Consider the following 23,461-nt stretch of genomic DNA (forward strand, 5'->3'; position numbering starts at 1 on the left):
TGGCATTGTAAAATGTGACTACTCTTTAAATTCAGGTTATTCTTCTCCTAAAAAGTGTTCTGTAAAGAAATCATCTATTTACCATCAAGTAAAATAAGCTTGTCAATAGACTGCTATAAATTTTCCTATTTCATGTTGCTTATTGACTAGATTGCATTTAAGTGACTGTTTCTATTTGGAAAAGTAATTAGATGTTTAAGTAAGTAAACAGAATCTGGACAGAAATCAATTATTTTCCTTTTCAGTTTTTTCTATTTCCTGCTAATAATTTGCAGGAAATACATATTACCAGAATATGTTATTTTATGAATAACAGATGTTCTTGGGTAAGAAAAGGAAAACGATTCCCAGTGCTCTATCTTCTGTTGGCCATCCCTTAGAACAGCCAGTCAACACTGAAGTCAAAAATCCAACATCAGGTCTATTTTCTGAGTAAAGCTTATGTGTGTGTGAGAGAGGAGAGAGAGGGTGGGTATGTATATGGTGAAAGGAGTAAAAGGAGGCAAAACAATCAAAGTATTAGATTCACTGTTCCAATGAACTATTTAGAACTGAGTTACCTGGGAGCTAAACTTTGGAGTTTGATTATACTATGATGATTGGCCTCCTTTTCTAATAAAAATGACAAACAAAAAAAGAACTCATTGAACTCAAGCAAATTTCATTAGTCTTCTTGGCTTAGACCACATTAAAAGTTGCCATTTCCAAGGAGAAGTGCTGTCACTTTTTTTTTAAGATTTCAGAAGAAGTGCTCTTGGCACAATAGGAAGCCATTAAAAGGTTATCTTTAGGCTTAGGTAATATACTCCAAATTCTCATTTAAGTTTTAGTTCAGCTGACTGTACTAAATAATTAAATTACTGTCAATGCATCTTCTTTCCCCCTTCACTCTACAGATGTACAACCTTATAAAAGTCTTTGTGGCCATCAGGCTTTTAAGCTCAGCTAAATTTCCACATAATAAATGAAAATGCTACTCCTGAGTGTGAAAAGCAATACAATAAATATTGTTTCTCAGTGATTTAAGGAACCACATTTACTACCAAAGCAAATGTCACTCTTTAGAGCTGTGTTATTTTGTGACTGATTCTGTAATATGGTTTAATAGCTATATGTTAGCTATATGCCTCTCCCAACCTTATTTTGTAACTCTGACATCCTCACTACTTATGTCCCAGGCCAACGTCTTCTTGAACTGTTCCTTGAACTGGCCAAGCTTGCTTCTGGCTTCATGGCCTTGCATAATTTCGTTTCTCTGCCTGAAACATTCCTTCCATAGATTTTTTTTTTTTTTTTCATGACTGGTTTCTTCTCATCATTCAGGTTTCACTAAACAATCCCTTCTCAAAAAGGTCCTCTCTTTCCATTCAATCTAAAGTAGCTCAACAATCGCTTTAAACACAAGACTCTGCTTTATTTTATTCTTGGAACTTCACATGTGATTCTTTCTTATTGATTTATTGTTCCCACCCTCTTCCCCACTGCCTACACCACCACTAGAATGCAAGGTCCATGACTAATTCTGTATGTTCCTGGCACCAAGAGAAGTGCCTGTCACATAACAGACACATTCCCTCAAATAACCGACACGTTCCCTCAAATAACCATTGCATATCTGAATGAATTAATGAATCAAAGGCCTCCACATAGCCGTCTTTAAAGCTCTTCATGGCCGGGCACGGTGGCTCACGCCTGTAATCCCAGCACTTTGGGAGACCAAGGCTGGCGGATCACGAGGTCAGCAGATCGAGACCATCCTGCTAACAAGGTGAAACCCCGTCTCTACTAAAAATACAAAAAATTAGCCAGGCGTGGTGGCAGGCGCCTGTAGTCCCAGCTACTCGGAAGGCTGAGGCAGGAGAATGGCGTGAACCTGGGAGGCGGAGCTTGCAGTAAGCTGGAGCTTGCAGTGAGTCGAGATCACGCCACTGCACTCCAGCCTGGGCAACAGAGTGAGCCTCCCTCTCAAAACAAACAAACCAAAAAAAAAAAAAAAAAGTTCTTCATGCCGGGTGCAGTGGCTTATGCCTGTAATCCCAGCACTTTGGGAGGCCAAGACGGATGGATCACCTGAGGTCAGGAGTTCGAGACCAGCCTGACCAGTATAGAGAAACCCCGTCTCTACTAAAAATACAAAAAAATTAACCAGGCATGGTGATACATGCCTGTAATCCCAGCTACTTGGGAGGATGAGGCAGGAGAATCGCTTGAACCCAAGAGGCAGAGGTTGCGGTGAGCCGAGATCATGCCATTGCACTCCAGCCTGGGCAACAAGAGTGAGACTCCGTCTCAAAGAAAAAAAAAGAAAAAGCTCTTCACGGACTATTCCCTACCTATGTCTTTGACTTCATCTCACATCAGCCTTCTCACTCTCTGTACTTCACCACACAGGCTTTTTGAAATTTCCTATATTCTTCATTCTTCTCTGTGGGCTCCAGGCCTTTCCCCATTCTTCTGATTAGAGAAAGATCCCCTAGGTCATTTCTTCACCTGGTTAATGCCTACTCATTTTTGCAGACCTCATTCAATTACCACCTCCTTGATAACTGGAATAGGTCAAATCCCTTATGAAATGCTCTTAAAGTTTTCTTCAAATCTCTCTTCTAAGTGCTTATGAAATTAAAATTTGATATTTAATTGTGAGATTATTAGTGTTTGTTCATCTACTAGACTGTTGCACTATGAAAGCAGGAAGTGCCTGTACATAACAGACTCTCAATAAATATTTATTAGATGGGTAAATATCTAGGGAATGACTAGCAAATTCCACAGGGACTTTCTATAGCACAGTTGAACTGGTTTATTCAACAAATAAACAGCAAGGGGAAAAAAAGAGGGTAAACTGTAAGCAAAGGATTGGGTTCTCACTGACACCTTATCAAAATGGAAGTTCTCTGTCATCAGAAATATACTAGGGCAGCCAGGTGCAGTGGCTCACACCTGTAATCCCAGCACTTTGGGAGGCTGAGGTGGGCGGATTGCCTGAGCTTGGGAGTCCGACCTCCCTGGACAATATGGTGAAACCCTGTTGCCACTAAAATACAAAAAATTAGCTGGGCATGGTGGCAGGCACCTATAGTCCCAGCTACACAGGAGGCTGAGGAATGAGAATCACTTGAACCCAGGAGGCGGAGGTTGCAGTGAGCTGAGATTGCACTGCTGCACTCCAGTCTGGGCGACAAAGCGAGACCCTGTCTCAAAAAAAAAAAAAAAAAAAAAAAAACACAGAGGGAGAGGGGAGGGGAGGGGGAAAAGAAAGAAAAAGAAAAGAAACAAAGAAACTAGGGTCCAGTGAGGTGGTTCATGCCTGTAATCCCACAACTTTGGGAGGCAGAGCAGAGGCAGGAATATTACTTGAGTCTAGCAGTTTGAGAGCAGCCTGGGCAACCAGCAAATCCCCATCTCTACAAAAAATAAAAAATTAGCCAGGCCTAGTGGCACACGCCTGTAGTCCTAGCTACTTGGGAGGCTGAGGTGGTAAGATCACTTGGGCCCAGGAGATTGAGGCTGCTGTGAGCTGTGATCACACCACTGCACTCAGCCAATCAATCAACCAACCAACCAATAAGTAAGAAGAAATTTATTGGCTAACACGTGGGTGCAATTACAATGCAAAATATTTTGTTTTCATTTTTGTTGGGAATCACACAAAATAGAACTGATACTCTTCTGTGTGCATTAATACTACAATCACTGCAGCTGTGTGCGAATTTCCCAGTTTTTTTGCATGTGATCTACAACAAAAAAACAAATTTCAATCAACTGTTAGGAAAAAGGCTGAATTAGGTTTATTCTCTATAAGAAATTATAATAGAAAATCTTTGTCATATGAAGAAGTGATCAAAGAGTATGAAGACAAAGCAGGAACAAAAAGTATTATAGAGGTGTATCAGGTAATTAATTAAAATGTTTTGTTTTTCTTCTGGATTTTGTGGTATTTGACGCATTTGTTGACTTTAAAAATAAGTAAATTGGCCAGGCGTGATGGCTCACACCTGTAATCCTAGCATTTTGAGAGGTCGAGGCAGGCAGATCACCTGAGGTTAGGAGTTCGAGACCAGCCTGGCCAACATGGTGAAACCCGGTCTCTACTAAAAATACAAAAAAAAAATTGCCAGATGTGGTGGTGGGCGCCTGTAATCCCAGCTACTTGGGAGGCTGAAGTACGAGAATCACTTGAGCCCAGGAGGCAGAGGTTGCAGTGAGCTGAGATCACACCATTGCACTCCAGCCTGAGTGAGAGACTCTGTCTCAAAAAAAAAAAAAAAAAAAAAAAAAAAAAAAAAAAAAAAAAATTGCAAATTGTTGGCACTCTTATTTTATATATATATATATATTTTTTACTTACATTCCAAAACAAAGAGAATGAACCTATAGATTAAGAAAGAATATAATGTTTGGTCCTTGTTTGGATTCCGTTTAAAATGAGCTAACTGTAAATTTATGGGACAATCAGAAAAATCTAAACAATGACTAGATATTCTATGATATTAAAAATGCTGTTAATATTTTTAGATTTGATGATGGTATTGTGGCTATCCTTACATGTCAGAGAAATATATTGAAGTATATACAGAAAAACAATATAATAAATGATTTCCATAAAACAATCCAGTATTTTGTGTGTGTGCAAAAAAATGAGTGGGGGTAAAAATGAAGTGAGATAGGCTATGTGTTGGTAACTGATGAAGTTAAGTACTGGGTACATGGGATTCATTAAACCATTACTCCAACTTTCATAAAGGTTTTCAACTTTCATAGTAAAATATTAAGAAGAATATAAAATGGAAGTTTATGCTTATTACAAAAAAAATTGGAGAACAGAAACTGAAAAGCCTTTAAAAACACAAGCCTTTTCTTGGACTTTACAGCTTACATAAATAAATTAATAGCAGAGGATGCTACTGCAGAACAAATTAAACAGGCCAGATTTATGAGTTTGTAATTTTTTCTTTGTGGCAAGCATTTGTCAATTGTTTCTATTTCTGCATTTTTAAATGAAAGTTCTGTAGCTCCTCAGGCTCACTGAGTATCACAGTAGGCAAGCAGAAGATGGGGGGAAATGAGAGCCAACTGGATGAAGAAATACAAGAAAAATTCAAGGAGAATTGTTGCTGATTTTGTGAAGAAATTATTTCTTTAAAAAAAAAAAAAGCAGAAAAAAGAAACAACCAACCATCTACTGTATGAGCTATATTCTCCTCCACAATAATAAAAGCCAAAATGGATTACCTAGATGGAAAAACCCATGTAATTTTGCTCCTGAAAATTATTATGTTTTAAGCCTATCTTCTCTTACAACAAAATCCACAAAGGAGAAGAGGGGAAAAGGAGTATTAGTCTATTTTCGGTGAAATACAGAAACAATGAGTCATGAGTACATGAAATAAGATACAATTCTTTTGGTACACGATCTGATGGCTGTACAGGGAATGAAACCACTGTTGGTTAAGCTATAGTGAAATGCTACTCAACATAATTACTCAGGAGTTACAAATATTTCAAAGTAAGTTTGAGTGGTGATGTTTTTGTAAAGGATTTAACAGATTTACCAGATCACCTTTCATACAGAATAAGGGGAAATACATACAAACAAATATTGCTTTAATGTTCAAATAAAAGCATAAAACATAAACCAGAAATTGAAGCTTTAAGGATTATACAAAGGAATAGTGTTCTATTTGCCTTTTAAAGCAAAGGCTGAATATTTCGTATGTAGATACACACTGAATATATTTCAGCAAGGCAGGCTCCGAGAGCTGTGGCTATCCAATGGTCTACAATGGATAAGTATTTACCTTTACCATACATTTCCTTTTGCTCAGTTTCTGATGAAATTACAAATTTGTCAGCCTTGTTCAGGTTCTTGTCAGTTTCACTGGAGAACTTTTAAGACATTGTTCAGTAGCTCTGGCCAGAGTGGTTAGTTCTGAGTCATTTTTTTTATTTTTTATTTTTTTAAAGAAAACTCAGAGTTTATTTATATTTCACTTAAGTACAGAATTATTTTTAAATGAAAACAAGGCTAATAAAATTTGTCTTGTTTATTCTTTATCCCTACTGAATCAAAAGACTCACTGAAAATGCTAGTTACTGAAGCAATGATAGATGATTGTTTAAAAGGAGGCAGGGAAAATCCTCAGGAACACTACAAACCTGCCCCTCCAGAACCATGTGCCCCTTGAAGAAGTACAAGTTAAACCTAGAAGGAAAGCAGGAAATGCCTGTTGTCCTTCAGGACAGAATGGATGAACCTCTCAATAGTGAAGTTTCCAGTTTTGTGTGGAACACTTGGTATCACAATTCCTCAAAGGCCACATAAGTGGTTTAAAGGAAATCCCACACAAATGTGTAAAAACACAATTAAGAGTTACCTAGGGCTGGGCACAGTGGCTAGTGCCTATAATCCCAGCACTTTGGGAGGTCGAGGTGGGTGGATTGCTTGAGCTCAGGAGTTCAAGGCAAACCTCGGCAACATGGCGAAACCCCATCTCTACCAAAAATATAAAAAATTAGCCAGGCATAGTGGTGTATGTCTGTGGTCTCAGTCACCCGGGAGGCTGAGGCAAGAAGTTCGCTTGAGCCTGGGAGGTAGAGGTTGCAGTGAGTCAAGATCACACCACTGCACTCCAACCTGGGTGACAGAATGAGACCCCCATATCAAAAAAAAAAAAAGTTACTTTGAACTAATTACCTAGACTCATCATCAATAGGAAACAGGATGTTTTCTATTATCTACTTTTAGAATGAAGTAGCAATTTTCAAGAAAACAAACTGACAAAGAATTATCAAAAATCACCTGAGAAGTCTGTGGGTCAGAGTCAGTCCAAGCCACCCAAGAGGAAGTAAGGTTTATGGGAAGAACATGAAACTAGAGTCAGAAGGGTAAAGTTCTAATGTTAGCTCCAGTACTGGCTGGCACTTATATTCACTACACTGTACCTATAAAATCAACAGAACCGATTACTACCTTTTGAAAATACTTTCAGCAAAAAAAAGAAAAAGAAAAAATGTTATGAGTTAACACTATCTAGGAAATTATGTAATCAATGAGAACCTCTCATCACCTCCATTTCTAAAGTACTATAACCGAATAGTTACCTTAATAGGTGATAGTGTATAATAACACGAAAAGTACTATAAATTTTCTAGAGAACACTGCCCAAAGTACTATGAATATGTCCTCTACCTATCCCCACCCCCACAAATTAGTGAAAACATACTAAAATTTTTGGTTTCTCACTTCAGTGAAACTTTAGGGTCTCCCTCTATTGTTCAGACTGGAGTGCAGTGGTGTGATCCATCAGAGCTCACTGTAGTCTCAAACTCCTGGGCTTATGCAATCCTTCCACCTCAGCCTCTCAAATACCTGGGACTACAGATGTGTTCCACCATGCCTAGCTAATTTTTAAATTTTTTTGTAGAGACAGGGTCTTGCTATGTTGCCCAGGCTGGTCTCGAACTTCTGGCCTCCCAAACTGTTGAGATTAAAGGTGTGAGCCACCATGCTAGGCCTCAGTGAAACTATTTAAAAAATAATCCAACACCTTAGATTGTGTACTTCATTGTGTGTAAATTATATCAATTAAAAATGCATGATGGCAAGGTTAGAAAAGATCATCCAAACACAAATGAATTCAAAACTTTCTTTAGGAAGGCACAGCTCTCTCTTTTATTCAGTATTCTGTTATAGGATGTTTTCTTTTGTTATCAGTGATTCTCAGCCTTTCAAATTGAAAGAACAATTGAGAGGCTGTAATCTATAGACAGGGTTTTTGGAAGATATATGGACTCATTAAGTCATTCAGTAAATACATCTTGATATATGAGCAAGAGGCTTTTCCATCTCTTTTGCATTACCAGTTGAGTATTCTCTATTCAAAATCCTTGGGACCAAAAGTGTTTCAGATTTCGAAATTCTTTGGATTTTGAAATATTCTCACACACATAATGAAATACTTTGGGAATGGGACCCAAATCTAAACACAAAACTCATTTATGTTTCATATATACCTTATACACATAGGCTAAAGATAACTTTATACAATATTTTAAATAATTTTGGGCAGGAAACAAAGTCTGTATACATTGAACCATCAGAAAGCAAACGTTTCAACTATCTTGGCCACCATGTGGACAATTTGTGGCTGTCTGGCATCACCATCATGCTGTGCTTGGAAAAGATATATCACAACTGGAGGGCACTGGGGGAGGTCTTTTTTCCCTTGAGATCCCTGAATAAACTGTGTGCTGTATTCCTGCGTTTTGACTGCAACATGTTACATGAGGTCAGGTGTGAAATGTTCCACTTGGCATGTCATTTTAGCACTCGAGAAGTTTTGGATTTTAGAGCGTTTCAGATTTTGGATTTTTGAATTAGAGATGCTGAACTTGTATTTGTCAAGACTGATTATTAAACAATGAAATAATAGGAACTATAATCATCCAACCAAATGTTGTATGTCTAATATGTTTCAAAAGCAATGCATTATTACTTATCAGATATTATTTGTAATCCTTAAGATATGAATAAGTAATTCATAAAATAAGAAATACAAATGGCCAATGACCTGAAAAAAATGTTTAATCGTAATAATAATGATATTTATTAAAAACAATGACATGAGTTTTGTTTTACCTTTTTTTTCTATCAGATGAGAAAAGATTAGAGAGATTTAGCAGTATCGAATGTGAACTCTTAGCCCCAACAATTCTGTTTTCAAAAAATGTTCTGAGTTGAGCATAGTGGCATGTACCTGTAATCCCTGCTACTCAGGAGGCTGAGGTGGGAGGATCAGTTGAACTCAGGAGTTCAAGTCCAGCCTGAGCAACACAGTGAAACCGCATCTCGTTTAAAAAAAAAAAAAAAAAAGTTATATATTGAAATTGTCACAAGTACACAAAGCTAGAAGTGCTTACAGAGAACAGCTTTGTGAAGGCTAGAACTTAAGATTTGTCTACCAGTTTTCAACACCAAAAATAGTGCTTGGCACACAGCAGGTAATCATTAAATATTTATTAAATGAATGAATGTTCACTGTAATACTATTAATTATAGTGAATATTTGGAAATCATCTAATAAATTATGATATATCAATACAATGAAAACTATATAGCTTTTAAAAAGGATAAGGCTGAGGCCGGACGCGATGACTCATGCCTGTAATCCCAGCACTTTGGGGGGCCAAGGCGGGTGAATCACAAGGTCAGGAGTTCGAGACCAGCCTGGCCATATGGTGAAACCCCGTCTCTACTAAAAATATAAAAATCAGACGGGCGTGGTGGCAGGGGCCTGTAGTCCCAGCTTCTCAGGAAGCTGAGGCAGGAGAATCACCTGAACCTGGGAGGTGGAGGTTGCAGTGAGCCGAGATCAGGTCACTGCACTCCAGCCTAAGCAACAGAGCAAGACTCCGTCTCAAAAAAATAAAAAACAAAAATAAAAGAATCAGACTGATCCACATACACAGCTGTCAAAGTATATTACAGAATCTTAGGTATAAAAATTAATTTATAAAATTAAACATAGTTTGATTTTATATTCAAAATATAGAGTATGATTCTATACTTTAGCTTAAATTATATCCACACATTGTATATGCACAGAGAAAAGTCTGAAAGAATGTATATCAAACTGCTAATGAGAGGGCTTTCACTTTTTGCTCTGTAACACTTCTGTATTATTTTGATTTATAAACACCACATATTACTCAAGTAAGAAAAGATTTCTAAAAAATAAAAAATAAAAAAAAACAACTAAATGCATCTAGGAAAAAAACTCCTGAGAGGAGCATACAAAATGCTGGGATTATGACTGTAATCCCAGCACTTTGGGAGGCTGAGGCAGATGGATCACGAGGTCAGGAGTTCAAGACCAGCCTGGCCAGCATGGTGAAACACCATCTCTACTAAAAATACAAAAATTAGCTGGGCATGGTGGCATGCACCTATAATCCCAGCTACTTGGTAGGCTGAGGCAGGAGAATTGCTTGAACCCAGGAGGCAGAGGTTGCAGTGAGCTGAGATTAGCTGGGCGTGGTGGTACACACCTGTAATCCCAGCTACTCAGGAGGTTGATGCAGGAGAATCACTTGAACCCAGGAGATAGAGGTTGCAGTGAGCGGCCAGGTGCGGTGGCTCACGCCTGTAGTCCCAGCACTTTGGGAGGCCGAGACGGGTGGATCACGAGGTCAGGAGATTGAGACCATCCTGGCTAACACGGTGAAACTCTGTCTCTATTAAAATACAAAAAAAATTAGCCGGGCGTGGTGGCAGACGCCTGTAGTCCCAGCTACTCAGGAGGCTGAGGCAGAATGGCACGAACCCGGGAGGCGGAGCTTGCAGTGAGCTGAGATCGCACCACTGCACTCCAGACTGGGCGACAGAGCGAGACTCCATCTCAAAAAAAAAAAAAAAAAAGAAAAGGTTGCAGTGAGCCAAAATCATGCCACTGCACTCCAGCTTGGGTAAGAGTCAGACCTCGTCTTTAAAAAAAAAAAAAAAAAGAATAAAACAAAATTATGTTATAAAGTAGAAACAGCAAGGTGAAACATACAGAAATATACTAGTAACAGGAGACTTTTACTTCTTAGATCGTCGCAATTCATGTAGACAAAAATAATGAGGCTACTTAACCTAGTCAATAAGCTACAATACTATGGGTGCATTCTGTACCCTGAAGTTAAAAAACAAAACTATTATCAAATGTCCATGCAACATTTATGAAAATTGAACACTAGGTTACAAAGAAAACATCAATAAATTCTAAGTAGTAGCAAAAATTTTAAAAAAATCCTTAATCATACTGCAATAAAACAAAATCAGAAAATAAAGTCATTCCACCTGGAAATTTTGAAACTCTGTTAAATAATTCTTGGTCAAGGAGGAAACAGATTTAAATTTATCTGTTAAATCCCTGTAATCCCAGCACTTTAGGAGGCTGAGGCAGGAGGATCACTTGAGGCCAGGAATTTGAGACCTGTCTGAGCAACACAGTAAGACCCCATCTCTACAGAAAAAAAAAAAAAACTAAAAAGTAGCCAGGCGTGGTGGCATGCATCTGTAGTACTATCCACTTGGCAGGCTGAGGCAGGAGGATCACCTAAACCTAGGAGGATGAGGTTGCAGTGCACTATGTTACTCCAACATGAGTAACAAAGTGAGACCTGTCTCTTTAAAAATAAAAAATTAACAAAATAAATTTTCCTGTTTAAGCTCTGGCTTTGTATTCGTTAGGATAGCTCTTTGTTGTTTTAAAGGTTTTTGTTGTTGTTATTGTGGTTTTTTAGAGACACAGTCTCACTCAGGTACCCACACTGAAGTGCAGTGATATAATCATAGCTCACTATAGCCTCGAATTCCTGGGCTCTGCCTCCCATGCAGGTAAGACTACAGGTGCATGCCACCACACCTGGCCAATTTTTCTATTTTTTGTAGAGACAGGGTCTCACTATGTTGGCCAGGCTGGTCTCAAGCTCCTGTCCTCAAGCCATCCTCCCACACTGGCCTCTCAAAGTGTTGCGGTTACAGGCGTGAGTCACCACAACTGGACTGTTTTAAAGGTTTCTCTTTGAGAAATGAAAGTACTGCGTGCAGTTTAAGACAATGGTTCTGAGAGAAATCACTGTCTGAGAGAAATGTTTTATGAGAAACTCTTGGTGGATCAATGAGCTCTAACAGTTATAGAAAGGCTTTTTTTTTTTTTTTTCCCACTGGGACAGAGTCTTGCTCTGTCATACAGGCTGGAGTGCAGTGGTTCGATCTCAGCTGGCTGCAACCTCGGCCTCCCCCCCAGGTTCAAGCAATTCTCCTGCCTCAGCCAGCAGAGTACCTGGGATTACAGGCACGGCCCACCACGCCCGGCTAATTTTTGTATTCTTAGTAGAGACAGGGTTTCACCATGTTGTCCAGTCTGGTCTCAAACTCTTGAACTCATGATCCGCCCGCCTCAGCCTCCCAAAGTGCTGGGATTACAGGCGTAAGCTGCTGCACCCGGGTCCAGAGTGGCATTTTTAACTACACTGTTCCTTTGTGCCAAGAAACAGACACCACATTATAGATGCCTCATCAGAAGCCACCAACATTTTCAGTCATCGGGAGCTACAATCAAACTGTACCCACACTCCATTTCCGCCACTAATATATTGCTGATGCCAAGTCCCAAAAATTATATCGTGTTATACACTAAATTTCAATATATCTAAAAGATAAGATTTTAAAAAATCACCATATCATACACATATACACATTTCAAATTTTTAGCAGTTTTAATGGAAAAATTTCTAAAATTTACTCATTTTTCTTAAAACATACTGAATATGAAACAATTTTAACTTGATAACCCAGAGTCAATATTACTGGAAGTGGGGTGATGCCATATCAAAAACCAAAAACGTGTGGCAATGACTGAGATGGGATGGCAGGTGGAGGCAGGGTGGGCCTGAGGAAGGTGATGATGAAAACTTACAGGAAAGTGGGGAAAATTTTATTGGAAGCTAGAGTGGTGAAAAACTTGGTAACATAGTCACCTATGGTAATGTGGAAAATAAGAAATATACCTAATGAGCTCAATGAGGAGATTTTAGGACAGAATTTTGAAGGTACTATTTGTCTTCTTCTAGCTGGCTATAGTTAAACAGAAATGGAAGAGAGATAGTATAAATTTTAAAAACTAATTTTCAAGGAATATTTTAAGAAAACATAAATAACCTAGGATTTTCTGGGTTTGAAAAATAAACATTTTTTTCATTCAATCCAGAAAGCAAGCCATTCTCAAATGAAGAAATGTATTCTGGGCAAAATATAAAATCCAGAATGAACCTTTAAAATATTTTATTAAGACTCAGGGAGATTTACATAGGTACTCTATAGACCCTATCAAATGGGAGGTGGGGTAAACTATTTAAAGATCTTAAGGGCATGCCTCACAGATACTCTACATTAAAGAGAGATTTCTAAGAAGCCTAAGGGTCTTGTTCCACAGTAGTCTCAGAGGGAGCTCAAGGTAGAGAGGCTTATCTTTTAGAAATTTGGGGGTGTCGGTCTGTCTAATGAAGTGAATTCATAAACTGACTCATAAGAAATTCACAGAGATTCAAAAGAAATTATATCAGCTTGGACTGAAAGGGACAGAAACAGAACAAAATGAAGGGAGGCTTTTGGACTTCCCAAACTTCTTTCTATAGGCAAGAAATAGGCCAAGAAAACTACTCAGCAATAAAAACAGGCTACTTTTATGCAGAAGCAAGGATGACTCAGCGAACGAAGAGCCCAGAAGGCAGAACCAAGAGCCTTAGGAAACAACCCCATAGGCAGAAAGACTTATCCCCAATCAAGGAAATAGCACCACGTGTCTGGTTGGATTCCAGATCAGTAACTCTACGAATCTCATTTTCCCCCTATTTGAATGGGAGGGTCTGTAGTGGTGATCCTATGTTTTTCCCACCACTGTATGTTGTGTATATGTGGGGCACATAACTTATCTCTTTAGTAAAAGGTCTTCAAATCAAGAGGAATGATTCCCAAGGAGCTGGATGAAAGGAACTGCGACCAAGGAGCCTCAATCAAACATGGGCTTGATTTCTTTAATTAAAAAAAAATTTTTAACAACACCTGCTAGAATGGGATGGACTTGATTTAGATAATGAGATCCTAGACTTAGAGTTGCTACTGTAATAGAATGTAAATTGGGAGTATTGATAGGTGTTGAATGTAATTTGCATATGTGAGGATTGTGAATGTTTTCTACAGATGGCCATCCCAATACATCCCATCTCACATGCTCAGCTCACCGCATGATCAGACTGTTATTCCTCCCATCAAGAAGTGGGTCTTGAATCTGAGTAGTCCCACGAATATGGAAGAAGTAATGATATAACTTCTGAAGTTAGGTCATGAAAAGCAATACACCTGGATCTTTGGAGATGCTTACTCTTGGATCCCAGCCACCATGCAGTTAGGAAATCTAAGTTACACAGACCACATATAGATATATTTGAGCCCACAGCCCCAACCAAGGGCCCAGCTAATAGTCAGCCTCAGTCAGATCCGTATGAGGAAGTCCCAGCCATCACCTGATTGTGACCATATCAGATATTCCAAGCAACAACAACTTTGCTGGGCCCCGTTAACCCACAACACTATTAAGAGACAATAATAAAATGATGGTTGTTGTCTTAGATACTAATTCTGATTTGTTACAAAGCAACAGATAACCAGAACCCAATCTGTTGCTGCTTTAATAAATTAAATCCTCATGGCCACAAAGGTATATATGACTGTTTGCCTATTTAGTAAGTGGTCCTAAACTACTGGGCTTCTACAAAAATATTTTAATAGTTCCTCCATTTCTTCCTTTTGTTGATTGCTCTCTCTTTTTAAGTGGCTCAACATCTGGCTTCTCATCTGTGACTTTATTTTGCCTGAGGATCTGAGGCAGGCTCTCTCTCACCTTGGTGACAATGCTTATTTCTAGGTACCTAGCTATACTGTTGCAGTAAGCCTTAAAAAGCAGTGTAATCAGCCCAGGCACGGTGGCTCACGCCTGTAATCCCAGCACTTTGGGAGGCCAAGGTGAGCAGATCACCTGAGGTCAGGAGTTTGAGACCACTGGGCAACATGGTGAAACCCCCTGTCTACTAAAAATACAAAAATTAGCCAGGCGTGGTGGCATGCGCCTGTAATCCCAGCTACCCAGGAGGCTGAGGCAGAAGAATCACTTGAACGCAGGAAGTGGAGGTTGTAGTGAGCCAAGATCGCACCACTGCGCTCCAGCCTGGGCAACAGAGTGAGACTCCATCTCAATTTAAAAAAAAAAGAAAAGAAAGGCCGTGTAATCATCATTACCACTAATATCCATTGGGCATTAGCCCTACAATACACTGTACCTTACATGCACTGATGTCATTCACTCTACAATGCAAACTCCTGAGGAGGTCTTAACATTATTTAAGATGGAGCAGGCAGGCCCCTTTTGGGGCGAGTAGGTGGGGGGGTGGAGAGGGAGAGTTATTGGGGGTTGGGCAAGCATATAAAAAAATAAAGGAAAATCCTGAGTTCCTTTAAGGGAAATTCCAGGCACCTGACCCTGAGATGTAAATAAGTAACTTGATAAAAAGAAGGTGACGGGAAGGTAAGAGATGTTTGGTTTCCCTACAGAGACTGAAGATAACATGTTAACATATGTCTCTGAGTTTTTCAAAAACCAGGAGCCCCACCTAGGACTCTCTGGGAACTGATCCACTGGCAGGTAGACCTCAGATACGGAAGAACTGAAGGCTGAACTCTGACCACCTTTCTTTGTTCTAAATTTCTTCCTGAGAGGCCTGGAGGGAGTCATCCCCAGGAAGCAGTTTAACATTCTTTTCCACTGATTCCAAATTTTTAAACAAAGCTTCTCTTCCTTAAGCACAAATCGGAAAATTTTTGACTCTACCTATGACCTATAAGCTGCTGCTTCAAGATATCCTGTCCTGTTAGGCCAAAACCACTGTGTAACCTCCATGCATTGACATAGGATTTTGTCTGTCACTTCTGCTTTCCTGAAATTTACCCCTGCCTTTAAAAACCCTTACCTGTAAGCTATCAAGGAGGTAAGGATTTAAGCATTAGCTGCCTGGTCCTCCTCCCTTGGTGCCCTGCAAATAAAAGCCTTTCTTTCTGCCACTGCAAAATGTCTGTGTGGATATCTGGTTTTACTGCTCCAGGCGAGTAAACCCCAGTTCAGTTTCATAACACTATTTTCATATTCACATGGAGATACTGAAAGACTTTACCCAAAGGTCAAACAGCTAGGAAGTGGAAGAGCTGGGTTTCAAACTTGACTTCAAAATCCCCCCTCTTTAAAATGACTACATGTATGGCTGCTTTTGATAAAAGGAACTGAGGTAGCAATCTCTTCTGGATAGAATCACTTAAAAATCTTTTTAGATTTTTTTTTTGGCATTTAGAAAGAATTTCCTACATAAAAGAAAACATGTTCAGCAGGGAAAAAAATTAAAAGTAAATTCATGTAATTACTATTCTTACATAAAGATGTAGAGATAATTTTACAACCAGTATACCTGTACTCAGTTACTAATTATTCAGATTAGTTGCACCGGTGATTTGTGGCATTTCAATAACTATGGGAAAGCACATTGGGCTGAAAGGCTTCCTGGAAATAAAAATAACTTATCCTATATCTAAACAAGCAATATAACTAAGATAAAACCTCAAAGAAAGAGAAAGAAAAGGCATAGCCTTTTCAGCACTGTTTCTTAAAAAGAGAAACATTCTCTGAAGATAATTCATCCAAGGACTAGCATAAAAAACACTGACATTCTTCCCCTGAACTGGGGTATAGATAGGGAGGTTGTGAAGAGAGTGAAAATCAAAAAGAAGTGAAATAATGAATACTAATGGTTACGGTTTACAGTCTACACATGACATTAAAATTCAGTTCATTTTGCACAACTTTTTAACTATGGTAAGAGAGAGCCAGCCAGCAGCTGAGCTTCATACATGTGATTTTAAGACACTATAGTCATTCCATAATTTAAAGGATCTAAAATGATATAATACTCACCATTAATTTGAAACTGTTGGGAAGAAGGCAGGGCAACAAAGGTAAAATGTGCCACCACTTGTTACCTCTTAACAATGAGAAGATGATTTCACTTTAAATTTTAGTATGTTTGCCACCCCTCTCCCCAACTTCTAAGACTATCAAGAATATAGAATATGAACACTATTTCTTCTGGGGAGAAACAATCACTCTGGAGAATATCCACTAATTATGTACGAATAGAGCAAGGCTTTCAAGATTTTAAAATGCTTCCAAAATATCTGATCTATCTTTGTCAGACCACAATATGTTTCTTTGTTTCTTAGTTCTCTGTAACAAAAATGAAAAGCACTATTATGATTTAAAATAAATACTGGATTTGAGATCCTAGGAGATTACATTTCAACTGAAGTGGTGTTATTCACAAAAGAACTTCTGCAATCAAAGCTTTCTGAGCATAGTGGCATAAAGCACACCTAGTAGCTTTTATTATGTAGCACCAGCCTTCCCTAGATACAGAGCTATAAATAAATACCAGGGAATCCCAGGAATATCCAGAGTTATTTAATCAAGCAATCAGATATTTAATTTAATAAGAGATGTACACTTCAACTTTTATATCATACTTTTTATATCATCATCTCCATTCATCTACAATAGAATTCAAAAATAAAATACATCAGAATCATGTTGCAGTCTTTTTTTTAATACCACAATTTCTAAGAGGAGTGTATATGATTCACCTTACATTTCATTCCATTCAAAATCTCTAGATGTTTGTTTAGGCTTCTGGGAGTTACAAAATACATACAACATTCATGTAGCTTCTCCCCCAACCCCCAACTGGGGGTGGAAGAAGGAAGAGGGAAGGCACTGGAATTACCTGAGAATTATTTCTCTTCTCTTTCTATAGCAAATTCCAACATTCAGTGGGTACAGATTCAGGGAATGTCTTTTCCCCCATCTTCTCTGGTGAATTTTGCAACATGAAAGACAGATACTAGACCTAGACCAAAATGCTGGTGTTGGGACTTCAATGCTGTAGGGTTAAGAAAGATACATAGAGTTCAGAATTCTGATGTGTACATCTGCAGTTTAAATGTTCTATGATGTGTGTGGCCTAGAACAAGTTCCACAAAAAGTCTGCTGAATCAAACCCCTGTCTGAATCAGAACCAAAGCCAGCAAATACATCCAAAGCGTGTAACTAGAAATGGCTAGTGGACCATGTAGTGAGAAGAAGAACCGCCATCCTTTTGAAGGTCTTTGATTATGCTAGGTGGTTTTCACATTCATTTTCCTGGGCTCCATATTGTATGGTGTGATTTAAATGGCTTGAAGTCTGAAATGCCTTTAAAAGAGGAAAACTACTTTCATGCCAGAAAGTAGATTATTAGAAATATGAATCTAATTTCAGAATCCCAGGAGGGTTACAAAGATTAAGATATTGGTAGTCTTTTTCCTGGGTGAAAATTTGATGGAGAATAATGAGGGAACAGGTCTTAACAGGGATTAATGGAAAGAGAAAGGGCAAGCTAGGAACCCTGGAGGTAAACTTTACCAATCTTACATTTGAGGTGAGCAGAATTAATCTTGTATGTCAAACATGGTTTGACCTTTTTTATCTGGATGTAGTATGAAAATGGAGCAGTTTCTCATAAAAGAAAACTGAAAGTTGAAACAAGTTGATTCAAGAGTTGAAAACAAGATGGTTAGACTATAAGATGACATAAAGCTAGCATTATAAATTCTTATAAGCTCCTATACTTGACACGAAGCTAAAGCTAAGGTAGCTAAACATAACACAGAAACTACAGACATTTTGGGAATGTTATATTATAATTAATACGTATTGGCAACCACCCAAATTCAAGTCATTTGACTCTATTAGATATTAACTTGTACACATGCTACCAACAAGAAAACTTTAATTACATATTATTATTTATACCTAAAACATCTTACCACCTATTGTGCTAAGATTATATTCTTTAAGTACCTTAGATGTTTCCAAAGTCTCTAGCCATTCAATCTCATTTTCAGAACTGGTCAAGTCACCCAAGGAAAAGGAGTTAGAAGTTACAAGCTAACCCTCGAATTTTCCTCATCTAATACCCCAAACCTACTCCTTAAAGGCTCAAGGAGTAGACACAAACATTATAGAAAGCAAAAGTGAACAAGTTATAGGACTCTAAGTATAGTTTTATCTTTTTCACTTAGGGAAAAAGATAAGTCTTTAAGTGGCTCCAAGACATCACACTCCACTCTAGACTACTGTCAAAGGAAGGAAATCAGATATATCCAGCAATTCCTCAGCAAATGTGAGGTTTATTCCAACAAACCACCTGGTTCACTGCAGTATCTTTTAAAATATGGTTTGCTATGGACTAGCAAGCAAACACTTTATCAAGAGTCAACTATTCATGATGTGTTACTAGGTGACAATGCACAATATGAAATGCATTTTAAAAAGACATTCTCCTGTAGCCATCTCTTAGAAGTATGGATCTGGTGTAAAATTTCCAAATAGAAAGCACAAGATGAACTTCACTCATCACTAGTTTGTGGTTTTTGTTTTTTTAGACAGGGTCTCACTCTGTGGCCCAGGCTGGAGTGCAGTGGTTCATCATGGCGCACTCTGCAGCCTCCAACTCCTGGGCTCCGGTGATTCTCCTGACTCAGGGTTCCGTGTAGCTGGTACCACAGGCACACACTATCATACCTGGCTATTTTTCTTATTTTTTGTAGTGGCAAGGTCTCATTATATTGCCCAGGTTGGCCTTCAATTCCTGGCCTCAAGGGATCCTCTTGCCTTGGCCTCCCAAAGTACTGGGATTACAGGCATGAGCCACTCATCACTAGTTTGTATGTACAACCATTTATGCCAGCCTACTACCTATGTGTTTGTGTTTTCACTACAATCCCATCATTTCAGCGTGCTGAAAAGCAGTCATTGAGTTGTTTAATCAACTGAAGTCATACACTCATAGTCAGCAGCTACTTATTTGGGTAAGGACCCTATACCTATTGAATAAATAAGCCAGAACCTCCTGTACAAATTGAGTACAGAAAAAAACCTGTTCTTGTTTCCTGACATTGTTACCACTTTCCTCAAGCACCAGGTATCAACTCAGTGCTTATCACGTACACAGCACCACGAGGTATTGTGAAGAAAATAACTAATTCTAGGCCAGGCACAGTGGCTCATGCCTGTAATCCCAGCACTTTGGGAGGCCGAGGCGGGTGGAACACCTGAGGTCAGGAGTTCGAGGCCAGCCTGACCAACATGGTGAAACCACGTCTCTACTAAAAATGCAAAAATTAGCTGGGTGTGGTGGCGCACCTGTAATCCCAGCTACTTAGGATGCTGAGGCAGGAGAATTGCTTGAACCCGAGGCAGAGGTTGCAGTGAGCCGAGATCATGCCACTGCACTCCAGCCTGGGCAACAGAGAGTGAGACTCCATTTCCAAAAAAAAAAAAAAGAAAATAATTCTCAGACAAGGTATATATGGCTGCTAAGAGGTTACAATCTAATTGGCAAGGCAGGATACAATAATAAAAATACACATATACTGGTTTATAACAATGCTTAAGTGCCAAATGAGAGGTAAATTCAATGAAATTGGCTGGCCACGGTGGCTTATGCCTATAATCCCAGCACTTTGGGAGGCTGGGGGAGGGAGGGAGGTGCAGATTACCTGAGGTCAGGAGTTCAAGACCAGCCTGGCCAACATGGTGAAACCCCATCTCTACTAAAAACACAAAAATTAGCTGGGCATGGTGGCACACACCTGTAATCCCAACTACTCTTGAGGCTGAGGCAGGAGAACTGCTTGAACCCGGGAGGCGGAGGTTGCAGTGAGCTGGGATCACGCTACTCCACTCCAGCTTGGGTGACAGAGAGAGATTCTGTCTCAAAAAACAATACAAACAAAAACTCAGTGAAATTTGTATAACCAAAAGAAACTGCATTTTCAATGAGAAAAAAATTACCGTGGGCGGGAGTGGCCAGAGAAGGCTTTGTGGAGATAGGACTTTAGCTGGGTTTAGAAGGACATGTTATTTTGTAAGATGCAAAGGCAGCAGATTTGTCTTTCAAATTATGTTTTGTTTAGCTTAATATGAAAATAATTTATATTACATTATTAAATGGATAGAAATTTACCCTTTAAGCATGAGATTGAAATATGGTCCTTGAAAAATCCTTCTCTTCCCATATATAAATTTTCTTTGCTATTTTGCTATTTGACACTGGGGATGTAAGGATTCATAAGAGAGAGTGGAAAAGCACAAATCTGGTAATTTGCATAAGAACAAGTGCTATGGGAAATAACCTAAATACCTAATATTCTACCAGTGATGGCATGTTTCCAGGACGATTAAATTTGGTGAGAAAACTGAAAAAGCAACACTTTTGTGCTTCAAAATAATTTATTTATTTATTTTTACTTATCTATTTATTTTGAGACATTGTCTTGCTCTGTCGCCCAGGCTGGAGTGAAGTGGCACAATCTAGGCTCAATGCAACCTCCGCCTGCTGGGTTCAAGCGATTCTCCTGCCTCAGTCTCCCGAGTAGCTGGGATTACAGGTGCCTGCCACCACGCCCTGCTAATTTTTGTATTTTTGGTAGAGACAGGGTTTTGCCATGTTGACCAGTCTGGTCTCGAACTCCTGACCTCAGGTGATCTGCCCGCCTCCGCCTCCCAAAGTGCTGGGATTATAGGAACGAGCCACAGCACCCAGCCGTGCTTGAAAATAATTTAATCCCAACAAATCTGTAAATTAGTAACTTATATCCCAGTTCTTCCAATGAGAAAACTGAGGCACACAGAGCTAAGAATGAGCACAGCCAGGACTTAAAATCAAATATATCTGATTCTCAACCCATCTCTTTTTACTATGTAACTAATTTTAGGTAACAAAAACAGTTAACTTCTCACTCTATGTTGATGTGTTCAAGTATAACACAAGAAAGAGGATAAAGACATTAAAAAAACAAACTAGCCAGAATTCCACAAACAGCTAGCCAGAACTACATTAACTAAACTGGATGACATCTCTGGACATCAATCTCACATATAATGAAATGATCTCCACAGCAAATCGGTCCATTACGTATTACCCTATTCTTGAAATTTTGTTGCACAGCATAATAACTTTTTTTTTCACACAGTGCTTGTTCACTCCCTATTCTATGGAGAATCTTCATCTCAAATTGGTAAGCAACACCTTGTAGGCAAGGATATGTTATTCTTTAGAATCTCTAAAGCACACATACATTCCCATAGTATATATTCAGTAAACACCTATTAAGAGTTGCTGAGCAATACTCCTTTGATTTCCATAAAAATCTCCTTTCCAAAAGGACTTTCTTCATTTCTACTACGACATTGACAACTGACACTAAATTAAAACAAGTAGCTATATGTACATAATAATGTTTTTCTTGCAAATTAAACCAAGATGAAAATTGCGGTCCTTGTATGGGTCTTACTACAGATACAAGTTACAGATGAAGTGAGTGAGCCTTTATTTCCATGAAATAAGCCAGCAGGATAATTTTATATAAACACTAAAAGTGAAAAACTTGCAATTCTGGACTATGTGCCAACACACAAAAGAAGCTCATTTCAATCTGTCAGATAAATGCCTACTCAACAAGCATGACTTCCTGGAATATATTTGGCTATTTTATATTCTGTTTCCTTAATCTGCCACTAACTGTGACAATCTCAGAATGTTTTTGAACTTTAGGATATATTTCTATTATGCACATTTTTTAAAACTCTAAAATGTTTTTTAAAGATGCATGTTTGACTAATTTCTGCATACCACAGGCAAGTTCATTAACTTAAGTGGTAGGGGGCAGCAGGAGGGGAGACAGGGAGACAACAGAAGCAGGGAAAGAGAAAGGAGAAAGAAAGTTGTAGCTTTGGTAAATACCACCACTAACCTTGTTGCAGAGACACCAAGGTTATTAGAAAAGTGATGGCAGTAGCACCGCCAGGTTTGGCTGGAGCAGCCACCATTACCATTTGCTTCTCCGACTGTGTAATATATGTGGAAATGTGGGAGATTCTCGTGCTAGATCATGAAACTGCATCTGCATGCTAAATATCTAGAGACAGGAAAAGCCCTGGAAAAGGAAAAGAAGAGCAATCCCTGTGCTATGTGGAAGCGTAAAATCATTGACCAACAGCAAGATTCTCCTTGAACAGCTCTATCAAGCAAGTAAAAGACACATACCAGGAATTGGTTGACTGGTGCTTTAAAATCATTCTCCATGTGCGTTTTGCTACTCACTCCAACAAGGGCATTATATAGAGCTGAGAACACATCAGCATTTAGGAATTTCCCAAAATACTCTTGGTAGGAGGGATTCCCCACACCCAAGCCCATGAAAAGGCAAAGCTGCACTGCAACTTACTTCAGCCAGAGAGGTAGAGTGCACAGCCAGCCCTCACTCACACACCCACGCACACGTAGCGACAGGCTTTCCCTAGCATCCTGTACTGAAAATGAGGAGATTGTTCCCTTGACTCCCTGCACAGTGCCACATTAACATTTTCAGAAGCTACTGGATACACGGAAGGCTTTTCCTGACAAACAAGGACATCCAGAGATCTAATCCCTGCTGACAACTGCTTTGCGGGACTTTCTGTCCTTTTTGGACATGCCTACTTAAATCTATTCTTTAACCTCTCCTGCAACCAAATGTAGCTAATTAAAAATTGTACTTACCTTCAACAAAATGGGAAAACTACTCACAGCTACAAGGTGGCTTGATTTTAAGTAAATGAATCACATTTATATTAGCTTTAAAAACCACAATTACTATTTGCATAAGAGACATGCTTCTAAGAGATCTATTAAAACAGAGCAACATTTTCCAAATGTGACGGTATTAATTTGATAGGAT

At 38.9% G+C, this 23,461-nt stretch overlaps 2 protein-coding genes across 8 annotated transcripts in view; one reads left to right on the plus strand and one right to left on the minus strand.

The window, feature by feature from the left end:
* Positions 1-23,461, plus strand: part of ASCC1 (activating signal cointegrator 1 complex subunit 1) — an 885,589-nt gene that overhangs the window by 123,103 nt on the left and 739,025 nt on the right. The window lies entirely within an intron of this gene.
* MCU (mitochondrial calcium uniporter) overlaps positions 1-23,461 on the minus strand; it is a 209,767-nt gene that overhangs the window by 78,062 nt on the left and 108,244 nt on the right. Inside the window, exon 2 of one of the 7 annotated variants that reach the window (XM_050803662.1) lies at positions 17,425-17,580. The exons of the other annotated variants lie outside the window; for them this stretch is intronic. The gene's annotated coding sequence lies outside the window, so the exon portion shown is untranslated. The remainder of the gene's footprint in view (positions 1-17,424; positions 17,581-23,461) is intronic. 7 annotated transcript variants of the gene reach the window in all.

Source organism: Macaca thibetana, chromosome 9 (assembly GCF_024542745.1).
Source record: "Macaca thibetana thibetana isolate TM-01 chromosome 9, ASM2454274v1, whole genome shotgun sequence".
NCBI lineage: Eukaryota > Metazoa > Chordata > Mammalia > Primates > Cercopithecidae > Macaca > Macaca thibetana.